The sequence below is a fragment of the Linepithema humile genome, chromosome 1 (genome assembly GCF_040581485.1).
Source record: "Linepithema humile isolate Giens D197 chromosome 1, Lhum_UNIL_v1.0, whole genome shotgun sequence".
Taxonomy (NCBI): Eukaryota; Metazoa; Arthropoda; class Insecta; order Hymenoptera; family Formicidae; genus Linepithema; species Linepithema humile.
Window position 1 is genome coordinate 39,728,052 of NC_090128.1, and position 24,054 is coordinate 39,752,105.

General features: G+C 34.2%; 1 protein-coding gene and 1 long non-coding RNA gene across 2 annotated transcripts in view; one reads left to right on the forward strand and one right to left on the reverse strand.

Moving 5' to 3' along the window:
- The window catches only part of LOC136996954 (uncharacterized), a 50,618-nt gene extending 39,868 nt beyond the window's left edge, over positions 1 to 10,750 (forward strand). The window contains exon 3 of the long non-coding RNA XR_010887785.1: positions 10,318 to 10,750. This is a non-coding gene — a long non-coding RNA (uncharacterized lncRNA). The remainder of the gene's footprint in view (positions 1 to 10,317) is intronic.
- LOC105677982 (uncharacterized) overlaps positions 1 to 24,054 on the reverse strand; it is a 61,619-nt gene that overhangs the window by 19,728 nt on the left and 17,837 nt on the right. The window lies entirely within an intron of this gene.

A 24,054-nucleotide genomic window follows, 5' to 3' on the forward strand; every position in this document is an offset into this window, starting at 1 on the left:
GTTGAATTTTAGCTGCAACGATGTTTACTACGTATTTTGCAACAAGCTGTTATGTGTAGTAGCATAGCACGTACATAGTCAATAATGTTTCAGTTACTTTGTAAATTTAACGCCTACGATAGTAAAAACAGAATCGCAAATTTGATGTACCACGTACAAACTGTAGAAAACACAAATAAACTAAATAACTATTAAAATTCTGTCAGAAAACTCATAAAGATTTAAATTATCCAATTATTGTTGAAAACATTAAATTTGCACTTTTTTAAATTGCTTCTTATTGGGCTTTGAGAAAAAAAAGGTGCTACAATTTATTTGATAGACATTCTATTACAAATTGTGACAATGCAATAAGGGTTTTCATGGATTTTCTGCACATTTAACGAGCTTTTGTTTGTCGAATAACCAATTTCTTAATTTTAAATTTATTATAAGCAGTAGTAGTGAAATAAGGTTGAGCAATTATCCTCATTCATCTGTGTCCATGCCACGCGCCAAAATGGATTTTATCCTTCTAATGAACCGGATTAGCCGTGTGATTCGACAAGAGCGTAATTTGTAGCGGCAATTTGTATGGATACGGCGTGTTACTTCCTCATGCATCGTGATTTTCTCGAGCGTGACAAAACGTGTCGGGTCGGTCCGACCAGTGACAAAGCCTCGTTGGTCGCCGACAACTTGAATTAATCAAACTAATTTTACTTTGTAACAGTTTAATATGCGCTCGGGCGTGCAACCGTTGCAGTGAAACAAAACGCGCGCTGTTTCGTTTGCTGTTATATAGGATGTCCCCGAATTACCAATTATTTTGTATATCAATATCTTTGAATCCTGCTTTTTCGTTTCAATTTGCTTTTCACACTTTTATTTTCAAAATATATGAAATTTTATACGCAAATACGAATATTTACAAATTTGTTAAATGCGCGTTTGTAAAACAAAAAAAAAGCACATATATTTGTTTAAAAATTATAAATTTGTTTCAAATTAGAATATAGTAAAGTCTTGACGATCTTGTCTTTCATTTTGTTAAAGACAAATCTGCATCGATTTCGAGATCTGAAAAATGATAAAAACAGAATTCTAAGACACCCCGTATGAATGATGGTCGCAAGCTGCTTTAGTAATTATATACGTTGTAAAACAATGCGCTTGAATCAAAGCGACCAAATGTGGTTGATCAAATTGAACATTGCGAACATAGCGTGTATACGATTTCATATGTAATCCGGCGCGTTTCAGTGCTTAGCAAGCATATAGGTTATCATTCGGATAGATGTACCGGAGAATGATCGTTTATCAGCTTTGTTATCTTATATATCTTTGAAATATAAAATAATATCAATATATTTTTTGCAATTGAGAAAATAATATACATTATTAAAATGTTAATAAAGCTCTGATAATAATTCAGTGTTGATTTCACTATTTTGTTTCTTTTTCATTATTAATTCTAAATACTGCATCTTTAAAAAATACACAGACAATAGAATTAAAAATTAAGCACTAATGCAATACCAAAAAATGTAATTATATGATAAAATAATTTGTTTATTTATTTTATAACGACATTGCTGAGGTCATTTTCTTGAGGTTATCGCTATCTTCAAAACTGCTATTATTTGAGAATATCTAAATTCAATATTTTATATTTATTCATTAAATGAATTGACGCGCGTGGTAATGATTGTCAGGAAAAAATTAATGCACGCCACTTCGTACATGCACCATTGATTTCATTAGAGCGTTACAATAAAACCGGCATTAATTTGCACACATCTTACGTTGCTGATCTCGAGGGAACTATTATCTCACACAAGGCGACGGCGTTGGTTTGTCTTAGTTACGCAAGTTTACTCCGAAAGCGCTTATTTACTCGCTCGCAGGCCGGATTTCGGCATGCGGGCTGTGCTGTAGCTTGCGAATATCATTATCATTTTCAATTATACGTCTTCAGCAGCGTCACTCCATTTCGAAGCGACAATTGTAGTGACGCACAATAGGATAGACGAGCGCAATGGTAGTTCCATCACGGATATAGAATCGGATAAAATGCAATCAAATTAATTATTACCGAATATGATTATTCAGTATTTAATTTAATGATAAATGATTATGATTATTTAGTATTGAACCAATCACTATGATTATTGTATAATTAAAATAAAATTTACAATAATTATTGATTATGTGACGAAATCATTAATGATTAATAAGAAAGTGATATGCAATTTTGATAATAATTCACTCAAAAAAATGATCTTGCAATAATAGCTCAAATTTTCTAGGTGTAAAAAATTAACTAAAACAGATAAATGATTAGCAACTGTTGTGATATTGCATATGTAATTACTTAATCAGTTTAGATGACAGAAACAGAATATATATCTGTATTGTTTGTGAACTTTAAAAAGAAAGTTTCTCTAAAGCGCCTATCTGTATAAGATCAATCACGTGTTAGATCATGCAATGAATAACATTTAGCAATGGTACCTAAATTTTTCAGAAGCTATTGCTAGAACATTACTGCTATAAATTCTATATGTGACAAACAATGTTTTCACAGATACGAAAAATAGCGATACATTCTTGTTGCGATATCTAGAAATCTAACTACATCAGCGAAATATTTTTTTGAGTGTTAATTCAAGAATTTTTAGAATATGGAAAAAAATATTATAAATCTTTTATTATTTTAATCTAGATTAATAGAAGTCTTCTCTTGAAACAAAATGGTCAGAATGCCTCAAATCACATATTTAGGTTTATACACATATAAGGTTTGAGCTTATTAATAAGAGTGTCAAACAAAGGCTCGTTTGTTTCGAATATAGAGTGTATTGATTAATCCTGAGAACCTCTCTAAGGCGAGAAACTGTTTGTGATCTGACGCGCACTTACATCTCTCTTCCGACATCCAATACAAAATCAGTTGTCTTAACATCCTCCTCAGTACACGTGAACAGCCTCTTACTTATGCTAACTTATGCGCCGCATTTGCATGCACACTCGAGATATTTGCAATGGAACGCCGACGCGTCGAAGCGGATTTCGCGCTTTTCTCGCGATCTGATATTAAAATCTCCGGCCGTGATACGCACATGCTAATCTGCGAAGGGTAATGTGTTTTTCAGAATCGTGTTTTTCAGTCGCGGCTTTCCCATTGTTGCGGCGATTCGCGCAATCAATCGCGCAGCGGCTTCAATTATTAATCGCACTTTCTCGTTGCTAATGCAAATCAATCACATCTCAGAGTCTCTTGGGGAAAGAAGGAGGGGGGGGGGGGAGAGGCGAAAAAGTGAGAACCATATCTCGAGTTCCTCGAAACCCGGAGGTTTCCGAAGTTTCTCGCTTCACGTTTATGGCTTCGCGCTTACAGCCTGTACGCTCGGGGTGGTCGCAAGTCGCACGGGGGTTACGAGCATTCGATCCGTGACCAGCTATAAGATTTCGCGAAGTTGTACGATCGCAATCCTCCGACGTCGTTCTTCCATTCCGTGCCACCCCTCAGCCGAAGACCCGTTCTCGCGGCAAAAGGACGAGGAAACCATTCGATATATACGAAGGAAGAAACTACCCTTACGTCGCGCCAAAGCCTTGATTGGATTGGCGAGTGCGGCTAAACAGCGCAACCCGACAGTTCATTGATACCGATTCAGGATGCCGAAAGTGAATTACGTTGAATTCGCTGTTGAGAGAAGCAGTTTTCCTTTCCAATTAACCATTTCGGGTCTTTAGGAGTCCTTAATTTTAAGTCCTTAAGCAGCGTTTCAAACTCGTATATCCTGCAAAATAGTACAAAGGGGATTGAAAATATAAAAAGTAAAATGGAAACATTATGTATAAAATCGTAAAACTAATAAAACTGATTATTTTATTCATTACTGGTGCCGCGCTCGAACGACTCCGCGTTATAATAAATTCTGTGCAAAGTTCTCAAGGAGCAAAGTTAGGAAAATAATTTCCAATTCGATATTATTCGAATATATACGCAACTCTAAGTAATTCTAATCAATTATTTCAATATGAAAATCAATTGTTCATTTTTCACGTACATATTCGCACTTTATATCATTCGACCTGGTCTAACGGAACCCATTAAACATTCCATTAATCATCCGACTGAAATAGAACACCGACAATCTGTGGAACTATTGAAAGTCGATTAATTGCGTTCCTTTCTTCTCTTTCAAGCGCCGTGGATTGATAAAGAAATCGATCGGAAACACTTGACGATAAACTGCCTGCGGGACATATCGGGTCTCCATATTCCGGCTGCTTGAATTGGAATAGTAACGCTATGCAGCAACGCAAAAGTTTTTCAATAACCCTTTAAAAGCAACACGCGCATCCGCGATGTTGTCTATCTCTCTTTCGACGTCGATTTGGATAACAATTTAACGTTTCCCACTTTTCCGTGATGTCACCGGCGAGTTCCATGCTCTCAAAATGGACAATAACGTGGCGCGCTTAAGTGCTACAGTTAAAGTAATCCGACGAGACAAGACGATGAAGTAATTAAAACGGGGTAAGAGACGGAACGGAAAATTCCGACACGAGATTACGCGCGCGGAAACGAGTGTCTCGAAATGAAATTCAAAACAGACGGCGATTAGCACATGCAAATACTGCCTTTCTTTCGAATGCAGTCGCGCAGTAAAACGCCGCGCTGGCGGGAAGAAGACGCGGCACAGCATTGAAGAGTCCATTATGCAAAATACGACGCGCGGAAAAATTAAACGACCATCTGTACACGGCGCGGACCATTCACGAAAAGTCGTAAAGGGGTGGCGCGCTGGATTAAAATTACTTCGTATTGTTTCTTCGTTTGAATGACATCGGAAGAAAGAAGCATGGTTTAAAGTGAGAGAAAGAGCGGAGCGAGAGAAATTCGAACGCGACTTGAAACTTACATATATCATGAATTCTTGCGCCCGATCGCGAGTGCAAACGGCTCGAATTGCAGCACTGTGAACGCCTAAAAGAAAATCCGTGACTTCGACGTGTACGAATGCGCCTTTATCTTCCTGTAGCAGATCCTGATCGTTTCACGGCGGAAGAAAGAGCAAGGAAAAATAAAGCAATTCCGGAATAGGCTATATACTCGGCGATTGGAGGACTTGGAACCCAAACGACGACTTCTCCTGCAGTAGAAAAGTTCCTCGATACTACTTCGAATTGCGCCGAATAGAGGCGCCATTCGGATGGAGAACGATATAATTAAATGTCTGTGCGCGACGTTGGAAGAAATGCGGAAAGAAGTGGTGCTGATTGTTCCACTTTTGCTTGTTTAACGAGAACCTGATTATTTCAGTAAACACCGATCGCTCTTGCTGCAGGAATCAGTGCTGAATATAAATACGTTCCTTTAAAAGAATCTATGCAGATTTCAAGTTTCAGGCTGTAAATGGAAAAACAGAACTTCTCCTTCCAAATAATTTCTTGTAGATCTTGGAGAAGATCGCATTATTTATTTTGCGCCAAAAGAAAATTCAAGTGGATAATAATCGACCGTTAAAATTTGGATGCTAAAATATTGATTTTGAATTTGTTAAATTTATTAAATACATCAATCAATATAATTATTTTTTCTGACAGAGAAGAATGATTAATGAAGTAAATGTCAATAATATTTAACTATTTTATACGCGGTGACGTATCACACACACTCACCTTAAAAGCTATTTATAATTTATTATAGTCGATTTAAAAATATTAAATTAATTTATACAAATAAGATTTTCTTATTCATTAGCTTTAACTGGCAATTTTGAAGGATTAACATTTCCAACCTTTTTTCTCAATTATTCCGATCAGTCACACAAATACTTTTGTCGCTTTCAATTACTAAGAGAATCTTGATGTAATTGCTTTTTCCTTTTCCTTCTCTAGAAATTAAGACTTTTATTTCATCAATTTGCTTCTCATAAAATGGTAATGAGAAATTAGCGCGACACAATCAAAAGTAATGATCAATTATTGTTGATGAAAGTTATTAACATTTGATAATTTCACGAGATATAATAGATTTTGCAGATAAATTAATGCACTAAGGTTTTTGATATCTTGCATACAATGTTTATCGATTAACGGAAATTATTGCAGCATTGAGTTTATCTCGGAATACCAATTAAACATTATCATTCATGTCATAATATTTATATCGCTAATTTTATCAGATCCGCTATATGTGCGATTACGTCGGCCATTTTGCCACTATTAATTATCTAGTTCGTTGGTATTCTCCATTTATACGAATTTGATAAACGCGATTGGAAATATATTTGTCATGTTGCCAACTCATAATGCGCATAGCGCATGATGTGTCGCGTGCATAATTTGTATACAATATCGGAAACAAGATTTAGCTTACTATGCAGAAAATATCGAAATAATTAATGTTTTACAATTGCTGGAATGACTTTTTGATAACAAAGTTAGAATTTACGAAATCACATGTTTAACGGCAATCTATGTGAGATGTATACGCGTGAATCTGTAAGATATTTTCACGGAAACATCGCAAATATTTTCCAGCTTCCTCTTTCACCTGCGGCTACGTTCGTACGTGCGAATTTCTGCGCAGGTCGCATCTCGTCCGTACAGTTATTCGTTGAACTCCTCGTTTCGCAAAAGCTATTTACGAAGACCCACGTGTAAAAGCGGCGATACGACGCCGACATTGCGCGGCGGACAAGTCCACCGCGCGAATTTGAATCTTATGCATATTGCAGCAGTGTCGGTTTCCTAGCATCACGATATCAGCGCGAGTGCGTGTTTGTTAATCTCCGTGAAATCCGGGATTGGCGGGCTCAAATCTTCTGAAATCGAGAGCTTTCGGTGCAGCGTTACGCCCCGACGTTCGGATGCTTTTAAGCTGCTCGCAAGAACATCACCGTATTTTTAATGCATATTCCTTCGTCTGCAACGTTATACATGTATAATTGCAGTGAAATTGAAGGGTGACCACAATATGACGCTAGAAGAGATAAACGAAGTGAATTATAAAATTGTGCAAGTAATTATGAAAATTTCAATTGGAAAAATTATTAAAATAATTATGCAAACTTTAATTGAAAGAAGTGCAACACAAGAGAATTATGAGAAAACAAATTGAAGATAGCCAGACCATAACAATCTTGAAATTCTCCATTTATCTGATTTTAAATGTTAGTAGCTTTTCAAAAATTATTGTAAAATTTATAAAATTTATAAATTGTTAAACATTATTTAATGTAAATAACAGAAATTATAAAACCATCATGAATGATACCAATTACATCATTTTGGCTTACGTCAAAAAGTAATCCGTCTGTGGACGAACGCTAAGCATCGAAAAATATTGACTTACCGAAGTGGTTATTAAATTGACAATTTCAACTTAATCCGCACACCGTTTCGAAATCCGACAACGAACGTGTTCGTAGTCGCTCCGGATTGTCAGCCGAGCGCGTTGCGGAATTTCCTATCGTAGCTGGGTGATCGATTAATTTTTCGATCCTGACGATGCGAAATAACGACCGGTGGACGCGTCAAGTGCTTTGCACGCACTCGGTAATTTGCGCAACGAATTTCCGGCAGGTCTCTCGGGGAATAATTAGACAACGTAATTTCAACACCGTACATGTATGATTAATAGTCGGAGTGAGACTTCTCGGTAACGAGCAAGTAAAGCGTCGTTTTCATATCAAATTAAGATATAGAAATGCGACACAACAACTTATTTCTTCAAGATTGGCTAAAATTAAATTTAGATTACATAAAAATGTATCATAAATGAATTACGTGTTAGCAAGTCAACATTATATAATTGACGCATTAATTTTTTTCTTATAAAAAAATAAGATACTTAAATATATTAAAAATATAATACTCTATTCATAATGTTTATTATGAAAAAACTGCACATTATAAATAAATGTTTTTTCCTTTTTTTTATTCTAAAAAATTTACTTTTGCAGTCTGCTATTTTGTAACATTTTGTACTAAACTGTATCGAAGCAAACTCTAAAATAGAGACTGCATTGCTTGTATGTACATACAACACGAAATCGTACTGTAAGTGCCTGTAGTGCGATCGATTTAAAAGAACTATGAAGAGCGCAATTTAAAAAAAACAACTCGCGCGATTGATTCACGCCAATAGCATGCCGTAAAACACGATCAGGAAACAAAACAAAATTGCATCAGTGAAAGCATGGTTGGTTTCGACGTAAAAAGACTCAGTGTTATCCATTAGCGGTTTGCTGACACTACTATTGTATACAGTGTAATCCTTTAATCGAACATTATTTATCAAGTACTTCTCGAGGGATAAGGAACCATCGAGTGGAACGAAGCTTCGTGTCCGATGGGGATTCGGCTTAAGAGGTTAGCAGTAAATTCTGTCTTGCTCAGAATAGGGAAAGTTCTTGGCAAAGTTGGACCGAGTGTGCTATTAGCGTAGGTTTATTATGTCTTATATTTCAGTGAACCGATGATCCATAATAATCCATTATGTATAAAATTTTTGACGAAAATGTAACGGAAAAATCAATTTCTTTATAATTTAATTGTTTTATAATCAATAATTTAAAGTTTATGAATAAATAAAATGTAAACGAAGGATTATAATTTTAATCAAGCAGAAAATTCCAGTTTAAATATCACAACTTTTGCTTAAAAATTTCTGAATTGACGTTTTCTCGATCTTAAATTGTTGAAAAGTAATTCAAAAATGACTTTTGTGAGGTCATCATATGCAAATAGATCGTGTTTCACAAGTGTTTGAACATGAATTTCCAAATTGGCTATGAATACGATGATTATACGCAGAATTACCATTGAGTTAAGATGCGATTGATTTAGACCTCTCAACCTTTGCAAATTGACCAGAGCTTGCACGTCGGGGCGTGCTGTGGCGAGGAAAGCAGCGGTAGCTAAAGAGACAGGAAGATGGAGAGACGAAGAGAGAGAGAAAGAGCGCACGCTAAGATTTGCATTTAAACTTAGGCTAGTACAGACCAAGTTTTCTATGGCGTCGCGTTGCCGTACGCCATTAGTGCGGCCCGCGGCATTATTATATTTTGTATTTAACCGAACTTCGACGCCTCGCTCTTGTTGGAGTTAAGCCTGCGCCGCTACGGGCTTCCAAGTTTTCGCAAGCTTTCGCTTTTCACCCTCCCTGAACTGATGGAGGAATTCGCTATCGCGCGAGAGAGAAGTAAATGCTTTCGTTTACTTTTCAAAGAGAGACGATTCTACTTTTGTCTTGTTGGCTCTTTTGTCGCACTCGTACGTTTTCAGTCGCGTGTCTCTTCGACGTGCTTCTTCCGCTTTCTTTGCCAGAACACGTTCTAGATCAACAACTAAAAATATTTCAAATTTTCTTTTACGCTGTTGTTCGAAATTATTTTTAATAAATATTACAAATTGATATTTGCTTATTTAAAAAAAATTATAAAAAATTATAAAAATTATTTAAAAAATAATAACTGGTACAATATTAAACTATTTTTAAATATTTATTTTATTGCATACCACTTTATTGTATTGTATTGCAGTCATACCGCATGTGTATATTTCAAATGTAACTAATTTACATATTTATATATAAAAATAGCGGAAGAAAAATAATAGATATGCAAATATAAAATTACTATTTTTGTGTATTGATTTAAATTTAAGTTTAAATTAAAATTATTATTTTAAAAAATTGAATTTAAAAAAAAATAAAAACTAAACAATCACGCTACTATACAAGCACGCTAACAAAATAATTAAAAAAGAGAAAAAAAAAAAGATGAATATAATAGCGTATGAAAAATAATAATTAATTTTTTACTGCATATGTTAGTAATTGATTAAAATATCGAAGTATTAAATGATACATTGAAGCTAGAGATATTAAATAAAAATATTGCATGCGCCAGTAATCAGTTTTGTTTAAGATATTAATTTAATTAAGATATTAATTAATACTTGAATATTTAATTAACTCGAATACTTAAATAAATTCAGTAAATTTATTTTGCACGCACAAATCAAGAGATTAAATGATTATCCAGAAATAAATGAATTTATGTCATGAATGAATTGGCGCGTGGAATAAATCAATTTTTTGTTTGACTAGCGCGATGCTAGAGCAGTTATTTAGCTTATTTCATTATGCTTTGTTAAAAGGAATTCGATTATGTTGAGTTGTGATTTCTGCATTTCGGATATATTTTTTCGATCGGAAATGAATTTCGTGTACGAATATCGAATATGCTGAAACATGCTACAGACAGTCTTTGTAAAATATTAATTAACGTATTTAATTAAAATTATTTGTTTCAGGAACAGTGTTCTTCGATATGTAAAATTTAAACGGTGAGTGGTTCGTATATCGACGCGAAGTTGAGTTAAAGTTCGGATCTTTCGCATGTCGAAGTGCATTACGTGTTCAACGAATATCGAGAGTGTTTCACATTGTTTGCTGGTTCGAAGTGCATCGTACGTGTAACAACAACGGAGTGCCGTACAAAATGCCCGGTAATCGTTGCATTGCATTAATAAACGCGCTCGATCATAATTAGCAGCGTCTTTTTAGTCAACGAAAACGATCTTGCACGAGTGGAATAATGGAACTATCGACAAGAAGATGATAGCGATGGCGACCAACGACGGCGAATCCTCCGGTGAGTCGTTATTCTTGCATAATTTTCATTTACTTTATTAACGATAATTCGACGTCATAATATTTTGCATGTATGTTAGAGCAATAAGCACAATAGCGACCCGATTTTTTGAGAGAGCGACTTGCGCCATATACGGCGTGTTATGGCGGTTAACGTCGACAGCTAGGAATTTGCGAAATGGTCGCGGCGTAAATTTCACGGCCGTTTCGCGGCCCGCGATGCCTGACGCGCGCATAATTTATAATTTTAATAACCGCGGGAAGCGCGCGCGGCGCCAGCGCGTCTCTTCGGGGTCGACTTTACTCATTCCGCCTTACGTGACGACAATCTGCGTGAGTAATGGCGCTAACGAGTGGGTGAAGAACTTTCAAAGAAACTCAGCCGCCACTGCGGCGTCCTCCAACACTTGTGCGCGCCTTAATCCATTAAAGGCTTTTATTATAATATGTAGAACTTGGATAAACAATTGCTTTTATTTTTTTTAAATGTCAAGGTGATATATTACAAATTTAAACTAATATTTACTGATCTTGCATTTGGAAAATTATATTTTATTTTTTGGAACAAAAATATTAAAGAAATTAATATATTTTTTAAATTATAAAAGTCTGAAAATTAAATAATTTTCAAAAACTAAAGTACAAACAGATAACAAAACTGTTATTTTTTTAAAACTTTATTTAAATTTTATTTCGTAGTTAATGTACTTTTGTGTAGATTTATTATTTACAAAGTGAATGCAATCACAATTAAATGTCAAAATAAATAAAATTGGACAAGCAATCCATTGATGAAAAATGATAAGAGAGAATATTTGAAAACATTTTGTACATACAGGACGAAAAAAAACATTTTTCATCTCGTTGATATTGTAACCTGATGATCAATTTATACGAAAAATACCGAAATATATCAATTTTGTTTTCGTGGAAATTTCTCAGTCATACATTTCCCTGAAAGTTCTCATAAAAGTTTTCTTTGGCTTATTCTTGTACTTGAACGCGTAAATATCACCAATACAAATGCATCATATAAGCAGAAGGAGATACTAAATGTTTAATCAAGTTCTTAACAATCTTTAGATACATTCTTTGTCTTAACGCGCATTTCGGGCATGTAAACGTGCGCAGAGTAAGATCGTAAAAGGAGAAAACGGTTACGAAAGTTTCATAATCTCGCTATAGTCGCCTTTAAAAACTTTTCAATGTCTTTGGGCGAGCTGCTTCTTGGACAGTGTGATCTTATTAAAGTATCATCTTTAAGTTGCGCTATGCACGCCTGAAAACTTAAATGAAAATTTGTAAGTAGCAGAAAAGTCTTTTAAGGCAGATGTTTTTCTCCCGTCATCGATTTTCGGCTCATCAAATCTGTTTAATTTTTTTACATGTAAACTCCAAGTCAAATATTGAACCCTCGTCATTACACAATTCTTTTTACTTCATCTGTGCTTTAAATTGATCATGAGAAAATATATTTATGAAATATATATAAATATATGACTTAACACGTAGTAAATAATTTATAAAGCGCTACACAATGCGCCGATGTCGGTGTTTATGCCAATTTTACAAATTTCTATCCGCAAGACGCGAAATATGTATATGGTAGCAAACATTTGCGACAAATCCTTATACTTCGATGTCGGCGGCAATATGTCGGCATGTCAGCGTTTAGATATCCTACTGGGATCTTGTTTCCAGGACGTTGACAGCAATTACTCGTAAGTAAGTTTGCATATCAGCGACGAACTGGAAAATATTGTAAGAGACCGTAAACAATTTTCCACTGTTTGCGCTTTAAATTAATCGCGAGAAAATATTGAATATTCTGTCGATATTACACAATTTACATATTCTGCTTTTACATTTATTTGAATATTATTCGTACGCATCTTGCTTTATACTGATTGTCCCACAAAAAGTTTTTCTAATTATTTTCTTTAATCACGGCGACATAAAGAAGTTTCTGACACAGTTTGGACATTTGAATACATTCCAATTGCACGTAACGCGTACATATGAGTGCAAAATGTAAAACACCAGTGTAAATTAACATTGTCCGTCGGACAGTATAATTTTGTCAGAATGTCAGAATAATATAGGCAAGAAAACGTGCTATTTTCCATTTTGAGAGAAAATGAAACATAAACGTGTTCTTTTATACTATTCTCTTGTGCTGTGCGTTTTAAATACTGGATTCGTGTCCATATTTTAATGAGCTTTTTAACCAGACTTGTTAAAATAAAAAATTAAAAAAAAAATTAAAACAAGAAAAATTTATTTTATATTTCTTCTTAATATTGCACTTTCTACATTTCAAACTGTAATTACTTAAAGGAATATAAAATGATTACATACATTATGTAGAGTTAGTTAAATATAAAATTTCTGCTTGTATTTTAATGAGCTTTTTTAATCAAGCGTACTAACAAAAACCGCTGGAATAAAAAAATATTTTTTCATACTTTGTTCTTAACACTGCACGGTTTTTGTGTTTTAATCTAATTAGTTAAAGGTATGTAAAAATTGCGCGGGTGTAGAGTTAATATACATATTTACGCGACTGCGGTTGGAACGTTTGAACATACCTACGGAACATTATGGAGATACAATCATCGGAGATTTTCCTTGGTACGTCGCATGTAATCGCGTTGACCTAAACGCGCCACAATACACAATGTTATAGTCATGTGCAACGCCACTAATGTCGGCGATTGCATTTGCGGAAGGGGATCAGGACAGACTGGGAAACGCGCGCGCGCACACATAGCATGTGGGTCATGGCACGTGAGTCCTTGCCTCTCTCATGTATGACGTAATGTATCTGCAGCAGAGTAAATGCTATAGAGATGAGATCAAACTCGTCATGTATGCAAACATATGACTGCACATTCAAACATGTAGCAGAGTATTTGCAAAAAAGCCAAACTATTAAATATTGAAATTGATATTGATACACACCGTGTTTTTCATGTTCACTGTATTGCTTTTTAACAACAGATTTTTTGAGTCAACTTTGAATCAATTGTTTTCAATAAAAATATTGCATAATTAACGAAAGCTTTCTGCAAATTAAACTTAAGGAAACAAAATAGATAATAAAATTGTTATTCTGAGCTAATTTTAAGTGAAATTTACTAGAATTTTAATTTGGAAATAAAATACGAAAACATATGTTGCTAATCATTACAAAGTTATGATAAATAACTTTTCTCAGTGTTTTTTCTAAAAAATTGATTTTTAATTGTCCAAAAAATTTCTCGTTAAAAAATAATGCGTGAAAAATGAGGAACACTCTGTAAACTGTCTACATAAAAATTTAAACATTTTATTAAAAAATTGTTTAATTAAACGCCAAAAAAGTTGTACATAATTGTGCATGCAAGTTTTAATCTAATTATATTTATACATATATACTCTTATTTATTTTATTTAATCTGATTCTGTGATGTGTTATAATGCTGTATTTCTGCAAAAACTTTTGAATGTACATACATTATTCTGTTTTTCGTATCACTGAGTTGATCTCATTTTTATGAACGGTCTTACGACGCTATAAATGCACCAATCGTGAAACTGTTTTCCCATAGCCACGAAATTATTATGCAATTGATGCCAGCAGGCTATTTTTATTTTTAACGCGTGCACTGTCAAATTTACAATGCAGCTTGCTGCATCAATACATGGATAATCGCCGTTGCATAATTCTGCAGCAAATTGATTTTATTTGTATTGAACAAAACAAACCGCATCATTTAGTTATTGTGGAAGATCACAAATCCTGCCCTGTAATCGCTTTCTAGACAAGCAACGCATTAATTAAGCACCAGCTAATTTGCTAATGGAGATTTAAGCCATTTTCTATAATGAATAAGTCAGGAAAAGGAACTTGCTCCAACGTGCAATCTGCAAATTGAAAATTCTTTTTTCTCGTTAAAGATTTTCACAGCCATTTCTTTCTACAAAAGTCGATTTCGTTAAATAAAGTGACGCGTTTAAAGCATATTGATTATAATCATGTTATATCTGTTTATTAGGTCTGCATACTTCGATGTTGCGGGTTACACTGAAGTTTAGTTTCCTGAATAGCTGGTGAAGTTATTATCTCCTATCGTGCACCTACAAGCTAGTATCGGATGGTATCAGATAGTAATTAAGCATTACACATCGCTAATGCGATGAGATTAAATCAGTCTCAAATATTATGTTATTCTTATGCTAACACATTTGTGTAACGAGAGAAACACAGCGCGTAATTAAGCTCAATTAATTGTCTTTAATTAAATTTTGACATTTTATTTCCCAACGAGTCGTTGCATCTTTTTCGGCGTATAAAAGCAATATTTTATACGCGACAATTTAATATGCAATATTTGATACGCAATTATCCTCGACAAATACAATACGTTATATCATACATTCTGCACATGTACTTCCATATTACGAGCCAATATTAGGTGAACCATAGTTCGGTTTAGAATTGTACGGATGCACGATTTCCTGGTTCTAGCGCGTATGAAGTTACTATCTATTGTAGCATCATATTCTCTAGTACAATCCGCGGCAAATAAAATGCTATTTGCGATGGAACTAGAAATTAAAACTGTTTTAACAACGACAAACTGGAACTGTTGCACAAAGCTTTTTCCTAAAACAAATATCAGAAAGCAACAATAAGAGATGTTTCTACGAATATAAAATAAATCTTCAATGTATATCTAAAATTTGAAAAATACTGCAGAACGAAATCGGAGCAGGATCGCAATCGAAAGAAATAGAATAGGAAGAAATGTATCACTCGCGCGTACACAACTCACATTTATTTGATTTATTTCCTTTTAATTTATATATTTTATTTAAACGAACGTATATTTTCTGCAATAATTATTACGCCAGGAGCGACAAAAATTTATTTAAATGGTGACAATTATGAAATGAATCTTTTGACAGAAAAAAGAGAGGCGGGGGAGGGGGGAGGTTACATCTAATCAATAAAAGTGCATCCCCTATACGTGACATGGGTACGAAAGCCATGTATGTCAGGTATGTGGGTCGCGCGATGCATTTTCTTGCACCCTTTGCACGGTCAGATGAACGGCTGTGTAGCAGTTTCGCCTGGTTGTAATTACGCTTTGTTCGGCAATACATACCCTCGGTGTAACGTGCCAGTTTTTTATCTCAACGCACGTTCCGCGTTAACTTAAATAATAATAGCATAAGCAGTATACCCTCACTCTGTGTTTTTTAGCGATTAAAGGAAGGACATGATGTGAAAAGCTTGAGAAATTACGTATAATTAAACGTTAAATTTTCAATATAAATAAAATATAAATAAGGTAATAATTATTAATTGAATTTTTTAACGAGCGATATTTCCAAAAGCAACGATAAAATAATTTGTAATTCACGATTTCTTTGAAATATATGTAAATATATGTAATTGTAAATTTTTAATTTTAGTCAAGTTTGATTAATTTATGATTTTCAAGAATCTTAAATTAGTGTTTAAATTTTTGCACATCACGTGCGATGCGATGCAATCTAACTATAATGTAACTAATTTAAAGTTGTGAAACATTTTCAACTAGGGCAAAGGAAACTTTACTAATAATTATCAGTATGTGGACACAATTTTTACAAGAATAACATAAATACGGTGTAGTCTCAAATAAATAAATCACCAGCGTTAAGATATTTTTGGTGCTGCGACATGACGGATTCAGACATATATCGAAAGAGAGAGGACTTTGCTTATCATCATCTTTGCTTCATGTAAAAACTTATCAGCATAGAGTGTCACAATTTTGATACTGACTATACCATCCGTACTTATTCAATCTGTGCAGTCAGATCTCGCACATGCACGTATTGCTGCGAGTAAATGATTCTGACTATATAGAACTTCGCCGTCTGTAGACTAAAGCGGCGGTGGCGTTGAAAGGGAATAGGAGAAAAAAAAAAGTACAATCGATATTCTCTCCACCTCGCGTGAACTTTCCTCCGGCATCTGCACCGCTCGCTGATGCACCTACGTGTACGAATTTATCCGGCGCTTCCGCGAACACCTCTTCTCGGCCCCCGACGTCACGATATAGAATGCATTTCCGTTCACGGCTGAGCCGTTTCGCGATCCCTTTGTACGCGGTCTTTTTCATGCCAGACTTTCGCGCTCGACCCTTCTCTTCCTTTTTCATCTTCTTCTTCGCCTGCGTTCACATTCACCCCGGGAATGTTTTACCCGGAGAATGACGTATACCTCGAATGCATTCCCGTATGCAAATCGCGCGAAAGGCGAGACTCCACGGCAGATTATCGATGAGGAATGCGAGCTACCAGTAGCAAGAGACATGTGCGGACATTCCTACATTTTTTTCAAACGCAAAAAACTTATAAGGGATCACATGCATATTGAATCACGTGTAATAATTACTCGCGTAAAGATACACGGTCGGTCTTGCGCTGCGCGTGAACTTGGCGCGAGACACTACCGTGTCTCTTGATATGGAATTTATACATTTAATATAAAGAAATAGAATTAAGCAAATATGTATGCGTTCAACAGTGTGGGTTTAATATTTCGTAATTTTATGATTTAAAATTATTCGGATAATATTTAAATAATGTATTTTACACAGAAAGTATAATATTTATCATTAGTATATGTAATATTATATATTTTCCGACAAAATTCCGAAAAGTTTTAATGCAATCGTCTGTAGAAGTAATTGCGAAAATAATTCACATTATGCATCCTAAAAGGGAACGTTTCATAATTTGCTCTCCGGTTCAATTTTCCGAATCTGGATTGGGGAACACGTACGATCGCAATCAGGCCTTACGATCCCATAAGCTTTTTGCAGTCGTGCTCGCGCACCAGAGCGAAAAGTAACGTGGGCTTTATTTACGATCTACGAGTATGGGAAAGTTAGCCATGCGGCAGTTTTTGCCATAGATATTTCACGATCGTTTTTTTATTTACGGCCATCTACAAGCCATATGTGAAGTGCCTATAAGCGCGTATCAAGAGACCGCATATGAAAGCTCTTAAAAGAAAATTGAAGTTTTCCTGAATCGACGCAACATATACGTGATTTTTCAGCTCTTCGGAAATTATATTTGTAGATTTTCCATTGTTATGATATTCCGGCAAATATTAATTTGAAATATTAGAATTTTATAGGAAAAATGCAGCAAAATCTTTATTAAGAAAATATTATAACGTGAAATGTAAAGCAAATTAATAGCGAAAATTTAATGCTTTTATACATTTCGAAATCTTCAATCTCTTTTACAATTTATATAAATATTAAACTGTGAAGTATAAATTATTTTCAAGTTCGTAAATCGCTATTTACGCAAAGAACGTTGCTGCAATACTATGTAAAAGTAGACAGGTGCAGTTACGTCCGGGGCAATACAGGCCGTAATCAGCACAGATTAGTGGAGCTTTAACGTTATCTAGATCGAGAATGCGGATCGCTAAATTCGAAAATCCGTATTGCTTTATTAAATTAAATTTACTTCCCCGTGTAATTGCGCAAAAGACAAAATAATTTCTACGTTACCCATTAGCTCCCTTATTGGTTATGAAGCTTTTTTGAATTTGCAAATGGATATTTATTACGTGGCCGCTCCGCGCGAATAACATTTTTATTACACTCTTAAAATATACATATTTTTCGAATATTTGAAATACATAACGTTTCATTACAATATGAATACTGAATGACGACAGAATTACAACAATGTGATGAAAATACAACTTTTTCATAAAAATTTGCCATAGTTTAATGGACATACTAAAAATAAAGAAAACAGTATTTTTATGAAAATTCAGTTATTCTTACAAAACATTTTATTATTTGCCATTTTATTACGTATATATAGATCTCCTGCATTTTTTAAATGTCATATTTTTTTATCATTATTAATTTTTTTTATGAAAATATTAAAAACGAAATAATAGTGATAATAAGCAATTTAATATCATAAATGTCACTAAGTAACAAAAACTTTTTTTTAAATAACTAAAAAATTTTTCTTTAACAGACTTACTAAGCCTTAGTTATTGTGATATTCAATACTAAAAATAAATAGTTATAAAAAGATGTTTTATTAAACTTTTTACAAGGAAAAATTAAAAATAGCCGATTTAAAAATAGTCAAAGAATCTGTGGCTTGAAGAAAACATGATTTATCTATGAAAACCCGTATATATATATATATATATATATATATATATATATATATATATATATATATATATATACACTCACCCGAAAAAAAAGCGGTACACTGAAAATGTGGGAAAAATTCATCAAATTTCAACTGACGATAACTTCGTAAATAATAAAGATAGAAAGTTCTATAAAATATGGAAATGAAGCTAAAAATCTCTACTTTAAGAATCAATTTATTTCAATGTTGCAAAATAAATTTATTGAAAATGGCGGATGACAAAGCGCGAGCATGCAAAATTGAAAAATAATGGTTCGAGTTTGCGACGGTGCACGGTATAAACAAAAAATTGTAGCTTATTGGGATCAAAAGCGTACGAAAGTACAGAGTCTTCTCTTTAAAATGCTTTTTTATGCATCTCGATACGATGATTTTTCGCCGAGAGATTCGCATTTGAAGAAAAAGGCAGATTCTTACTTCTAGGCCTCTCACTTACAGTACAGTCTGCAAATCGTTGTCCAGCCTGCATGCTCGACAGCAAAATTGAGTCGAGTTACGCGATGGCGACGCATAAGCGAAGGTACATTTGCTGGCCTGCGCGGAAAAAGACCGTGTTCCGCTAATCTGTTTCGAATAGTGTCAACGGATACATTACATTCGCGGACATCTCTTAAATTGTTTCGAATTTGAACAGCCGTTCGATGTCTGTCTCTTAATGAATTTAAAACAATAAATCGGTCATCGTTTTCATTCGTACAACGAGGACGTCCCGAACCAGGTCTTCTTTGGACAGAATTAGTCTCCAAGTACCTAGCATAAGCACGTGACTTATCGTCGCCATAATTGACCAATAATTTCAATGCGAAAAGATTAATTATTGTTTACTTTGACGAAGTCGTACGAATAAGTAACGCGTCTCGAAAGAAAAAGATCAAGAGAAATCAAACACTCTTCTCGCAATGTGCGGTCGAGCATAAACAAAAGTCAGGGCGGAGAAATCACAAAAGATCTGCAGACATCTCCTTCGGATGCAAAACAATTGATTGAAAAATAATGGTTCGAGTTTGCGACGGTGCACGGTATAAACAAAAAATTGTAGCTTATTGGGATCAAAAGCGTACGAAAGTACAGAGTCTCCTCTTTAAAATGCTTTTTTATGCATCTCGATACGATGATTTTTCGCTGAGAGATTCGCATTTGAAGTAAGAATCTGCCTTTTTCTTCAAATGCGAATCTCTCGGCGAAAAATCATCGTATCGAGATGCATAAAAAAGCATTTTAAAGAGGAGACTCTGTACTTTCGTACGCTTTTGATCCCAATAAGCTACAATTTTTTGTTTATACCGTGCACCGTCGCAAACTCGAACCATTATTTTTCAATTTTGCATGCTCGCGCTTTGTCATCCGCCATTTTCAATAAATTTATTTTGCAACATTGAAATAAATTGATTCTTAAAGTAGAGATTTTTAGCTTCATTTCCATATTTTATAGAACTTTCTATCTTTATTATTTACGAAGTTATCGTCAGTTGAAATTTGATGAATTTTTCCCACATTTTCAGTGTACCGCTTTTTTTTCGGGTGAGTGTATATATATATATAGTATGACTAAAATAGATAAATATACTATATATTTATCAACAAGGTAAAAAGATGATTGATCCACACGCAATGCTGGACCAATATCGTGATATTGGTGATATAAAACTGTAAAATATAATCTTACTATATTATAAATATCTCTCTTTATACAGCTACTCTTTCAATTATGATATGCAAATTTGTCAGATAAGCTCGATGCAGGAAGTTTTTTTCTATTAAAACTTCTATCGACGTCTATGAAGCTCACTCTACATTTTATATTTATCGCAAGCATACAGGTTCTTTGATTCAATTTGTTTACTCTGTTTCGTAAAAGGATGTACTATAAAATAGAAATATCGTTGAATATGGATAATTAAATAAAAATATGAAATGCACACAAATCATTCTAAAATGTTCAGCCCGCTGTTTTGCTTTGATGTACAGCAAGTTCAAGTTTAGCAACTATGAAGTTGATGTTATAGATTTAAGCCAGATACATGCTTGTATTATTCATGGTGTATCTGCGATGTATGGCCCGATGGTGTCAAATTTCTGAAGCGTGAGTCTGACAGGACGTCGAAACAAGTTCGCATGAGCAACATGCCCGTACTTTACATCTGAATATTTAAAATATGTCACGGTGACTTCCTCTTAACACGCGCGATATGTCAAAATGTGTGGATGTTCGTTTGAATCCGAACGTAGTAAATTGTATATGGAAAACGAAAGAACTAACAAGACGCGAGATTAATCCATTATTCTTATTTGCATCCAATCGGCCGATTTAAAATTAATTTTAAATACATAAAATAAACTCATATATATGTATATGATAAAGAAATAATTGACTTGTTATCACAAAATACGAAAAAAAATAATGGTGAAAATACATCATCGAGCCAATCAACGCAGATATCATCCGCGTGTCAATACGGATACGTATCAAAAATTTATAAACAAAATAAACCAATATGATTAGAATGCATATGTTGCGAGAGTGCACTAGTGCTACGCCCAAAATGCATTTTCACACTCTGGTAACCCGGTTAGCTCGGTTATGCGAGTACAATACATGAATATCACATGCGTTCAATACGACCCTCTCTCCTCATTGTACCTTGCTACGCATAATGGACAGTTCCCGGGATTTAGTGGAGGTGGAGCTTTTTAATTTGCAGCAAGTCTGCAGATTTTGTTGCCATCATCTTCTTTCGCACTCGTTATCACACATTGCTTTTCGCACAAATCTTTCATCTAAATTTTTTTCACAGAAAAACGCGCTTGTACTCGACAATGCATTTAATGTCGCCGCACTGCAAAATCCACATTGAATGTAAAATAATATTTGCAAAGTAAAACAGAGAGATAAAATGTGATGTAAAATGTAAGATATGATGTAAAATATAAATGTATATTCAAGTAAATGATCAATATTATAACGAAAGATAATAAATTTTTATTATTTGAGAATAATATTTAGTGCAGTAATATAATTTGCGTAAGTATTTCATTTAAAGTTTGATTATCTATCTTTACAAAAGGGAAAATGTAGACGTATAGTCGCACTTTGATACCGATGTCACCCTTTATGTCTACCGATGGGTGCTATTTCATGAAGCAGCTTTAACAGCGAATCCAACTCGTCTCCCGACACATTTTACGAGTCGAGCTTTATCAGACGACCATACGTGAGTAATGAAACAGGAACGAACGACCGCTGAAAATTCGTCCAAAAAACAACGATTCTAAATTCGATCGCGCGTACCACTTTTCCCCTTTAATGAATTTCGTAAGCGGTCTGATTGAACAATTCGCGCAACAAATAACTGTCGGCTAGACAGTTGTTCACATATTATGATTTCGTTATCAGCGTGCCGCGTGGTACTAATAGTGTACTGCGCGTAACACGCCATTAAATTATCGACAGTAATTACGTGTTTCGTGGGAAGCGCGTGTACACGTAAACGCCACGCTGCATATATCGGAGAACTGATGAAAAAAGAAGGCCAAAATTTGGTTAACTGCCGCGTAATTTGCCAACAGTTATTTGGCACGGCGCAATATCGCTTCGCAGACCGAAATATAATGGAAAAATTCAAATGTAATCACAAACCGAGGAAAACTTCATTACTTCGGATTTACGATTAAAGATTTTATCATTAAATTAACATTTAAATTAAAATTTTAATTTGCAAATTTACACGCGCGATAATTTATATTCGACCTATTTTAGATGTTTCAGTTTTATTAGTTATTCAAAATTTTACTGATAAACTTATGAGAATATTTTTAATTAATAATTCTAAAATAATTATAAAAGCTAGTAAACGGCCGAAAGGATATTGTAGCGTGTTAAGCTTTAATGTGAACGTTTATTATCTGTTTCGCGATATTACACTTCTGTCGGCTAGCGTTCATTACTCTTGAGTACACCAGGTAGTAAATGCACTCCATTTGCATGATGGTTTATGAAACCCTGTAGTTACCACCTTAAATTGCCGATGTCGTAAAAGTCGTTGCGCTCGCGATAAGAGAAACTCATTTAAGTTCCGTCATTCGCGATTAAATCATTTTCGTTTTCCAAACATTCTGGCGATTCTCGATTCTCAAAGTTGCCGCGGAATTAAAGTATGCCTGCAAATATACGTGTAAGATAAAATATGCGTTGAATACACTTTTCACACGGTAGATGCTGAAAGATATTATTATACAACGTTTTGCAGCAAATGGAAGATAACGTTTACAATTGAATTAATTTTAATTAACGCACACAAGCGATATCGAGAACTAAAAATTCTAAAAAGTTACAATTTTGTGAAACATTTGTTAAAAGTAATTTGATTTTCAATTATAACTTGCAATTAAAAAATCAACCAAAAGATTTGAATTCATATAACAAGCATACACATTTCGAGATATTAAACTCTGTATTATAAATTAATATAGATTTAGAAAATGGAAATGTTCACGTACGCAATTTCTTGCGTATGTTATTAAATTAGTTTGGCTATTTGTCTAACTAAATTAACGCACGTATCTCGAGATAAAGATTTGCAAAAAATTCCTGTGAAAATAAATCATTCTCTTTGTAAAAATAACTATACGTACTACCGTCTATTATTCGTTTTACGATAGTGCATTTTGGTTGCGCGCACGTTCGTTACTCGTGCAACAGTAATGCACTTCAATTACGCGATCGTTTATGAAATTTTGCGTCGTTATTGCCGGTTGAAATACGCTGGAAAATTATCAGGAATAAAAAAAGAATTATGGAATGACAACATTAATTACAGATTGGAAGAAGAGTATATTTAAATACTAGAATAGATTGAAATTGTTTAAATGTACTGTGATAAAAAAATTTTTTGTCGTCTTTTTTTTTATTAATCGAGAATGATATTATCCATGGCGAATTTAAATTATTCAACTCTATCTCTGAATTGAAAAGATGTCAAATTATTGGAAAGCAATTTGGAAAGCAATATTAATAATTATAATTAGTGTAAAGCGATATGTCGCTTATTAAAATCAGAAAAGGACATCATTGAAGTTTGTTTTTCTCATCACGATGCGAACCATATCTTTATGCATAGTGGAATGCCGTTTACCAACAAGTTCAAAATTTATCACGAAGA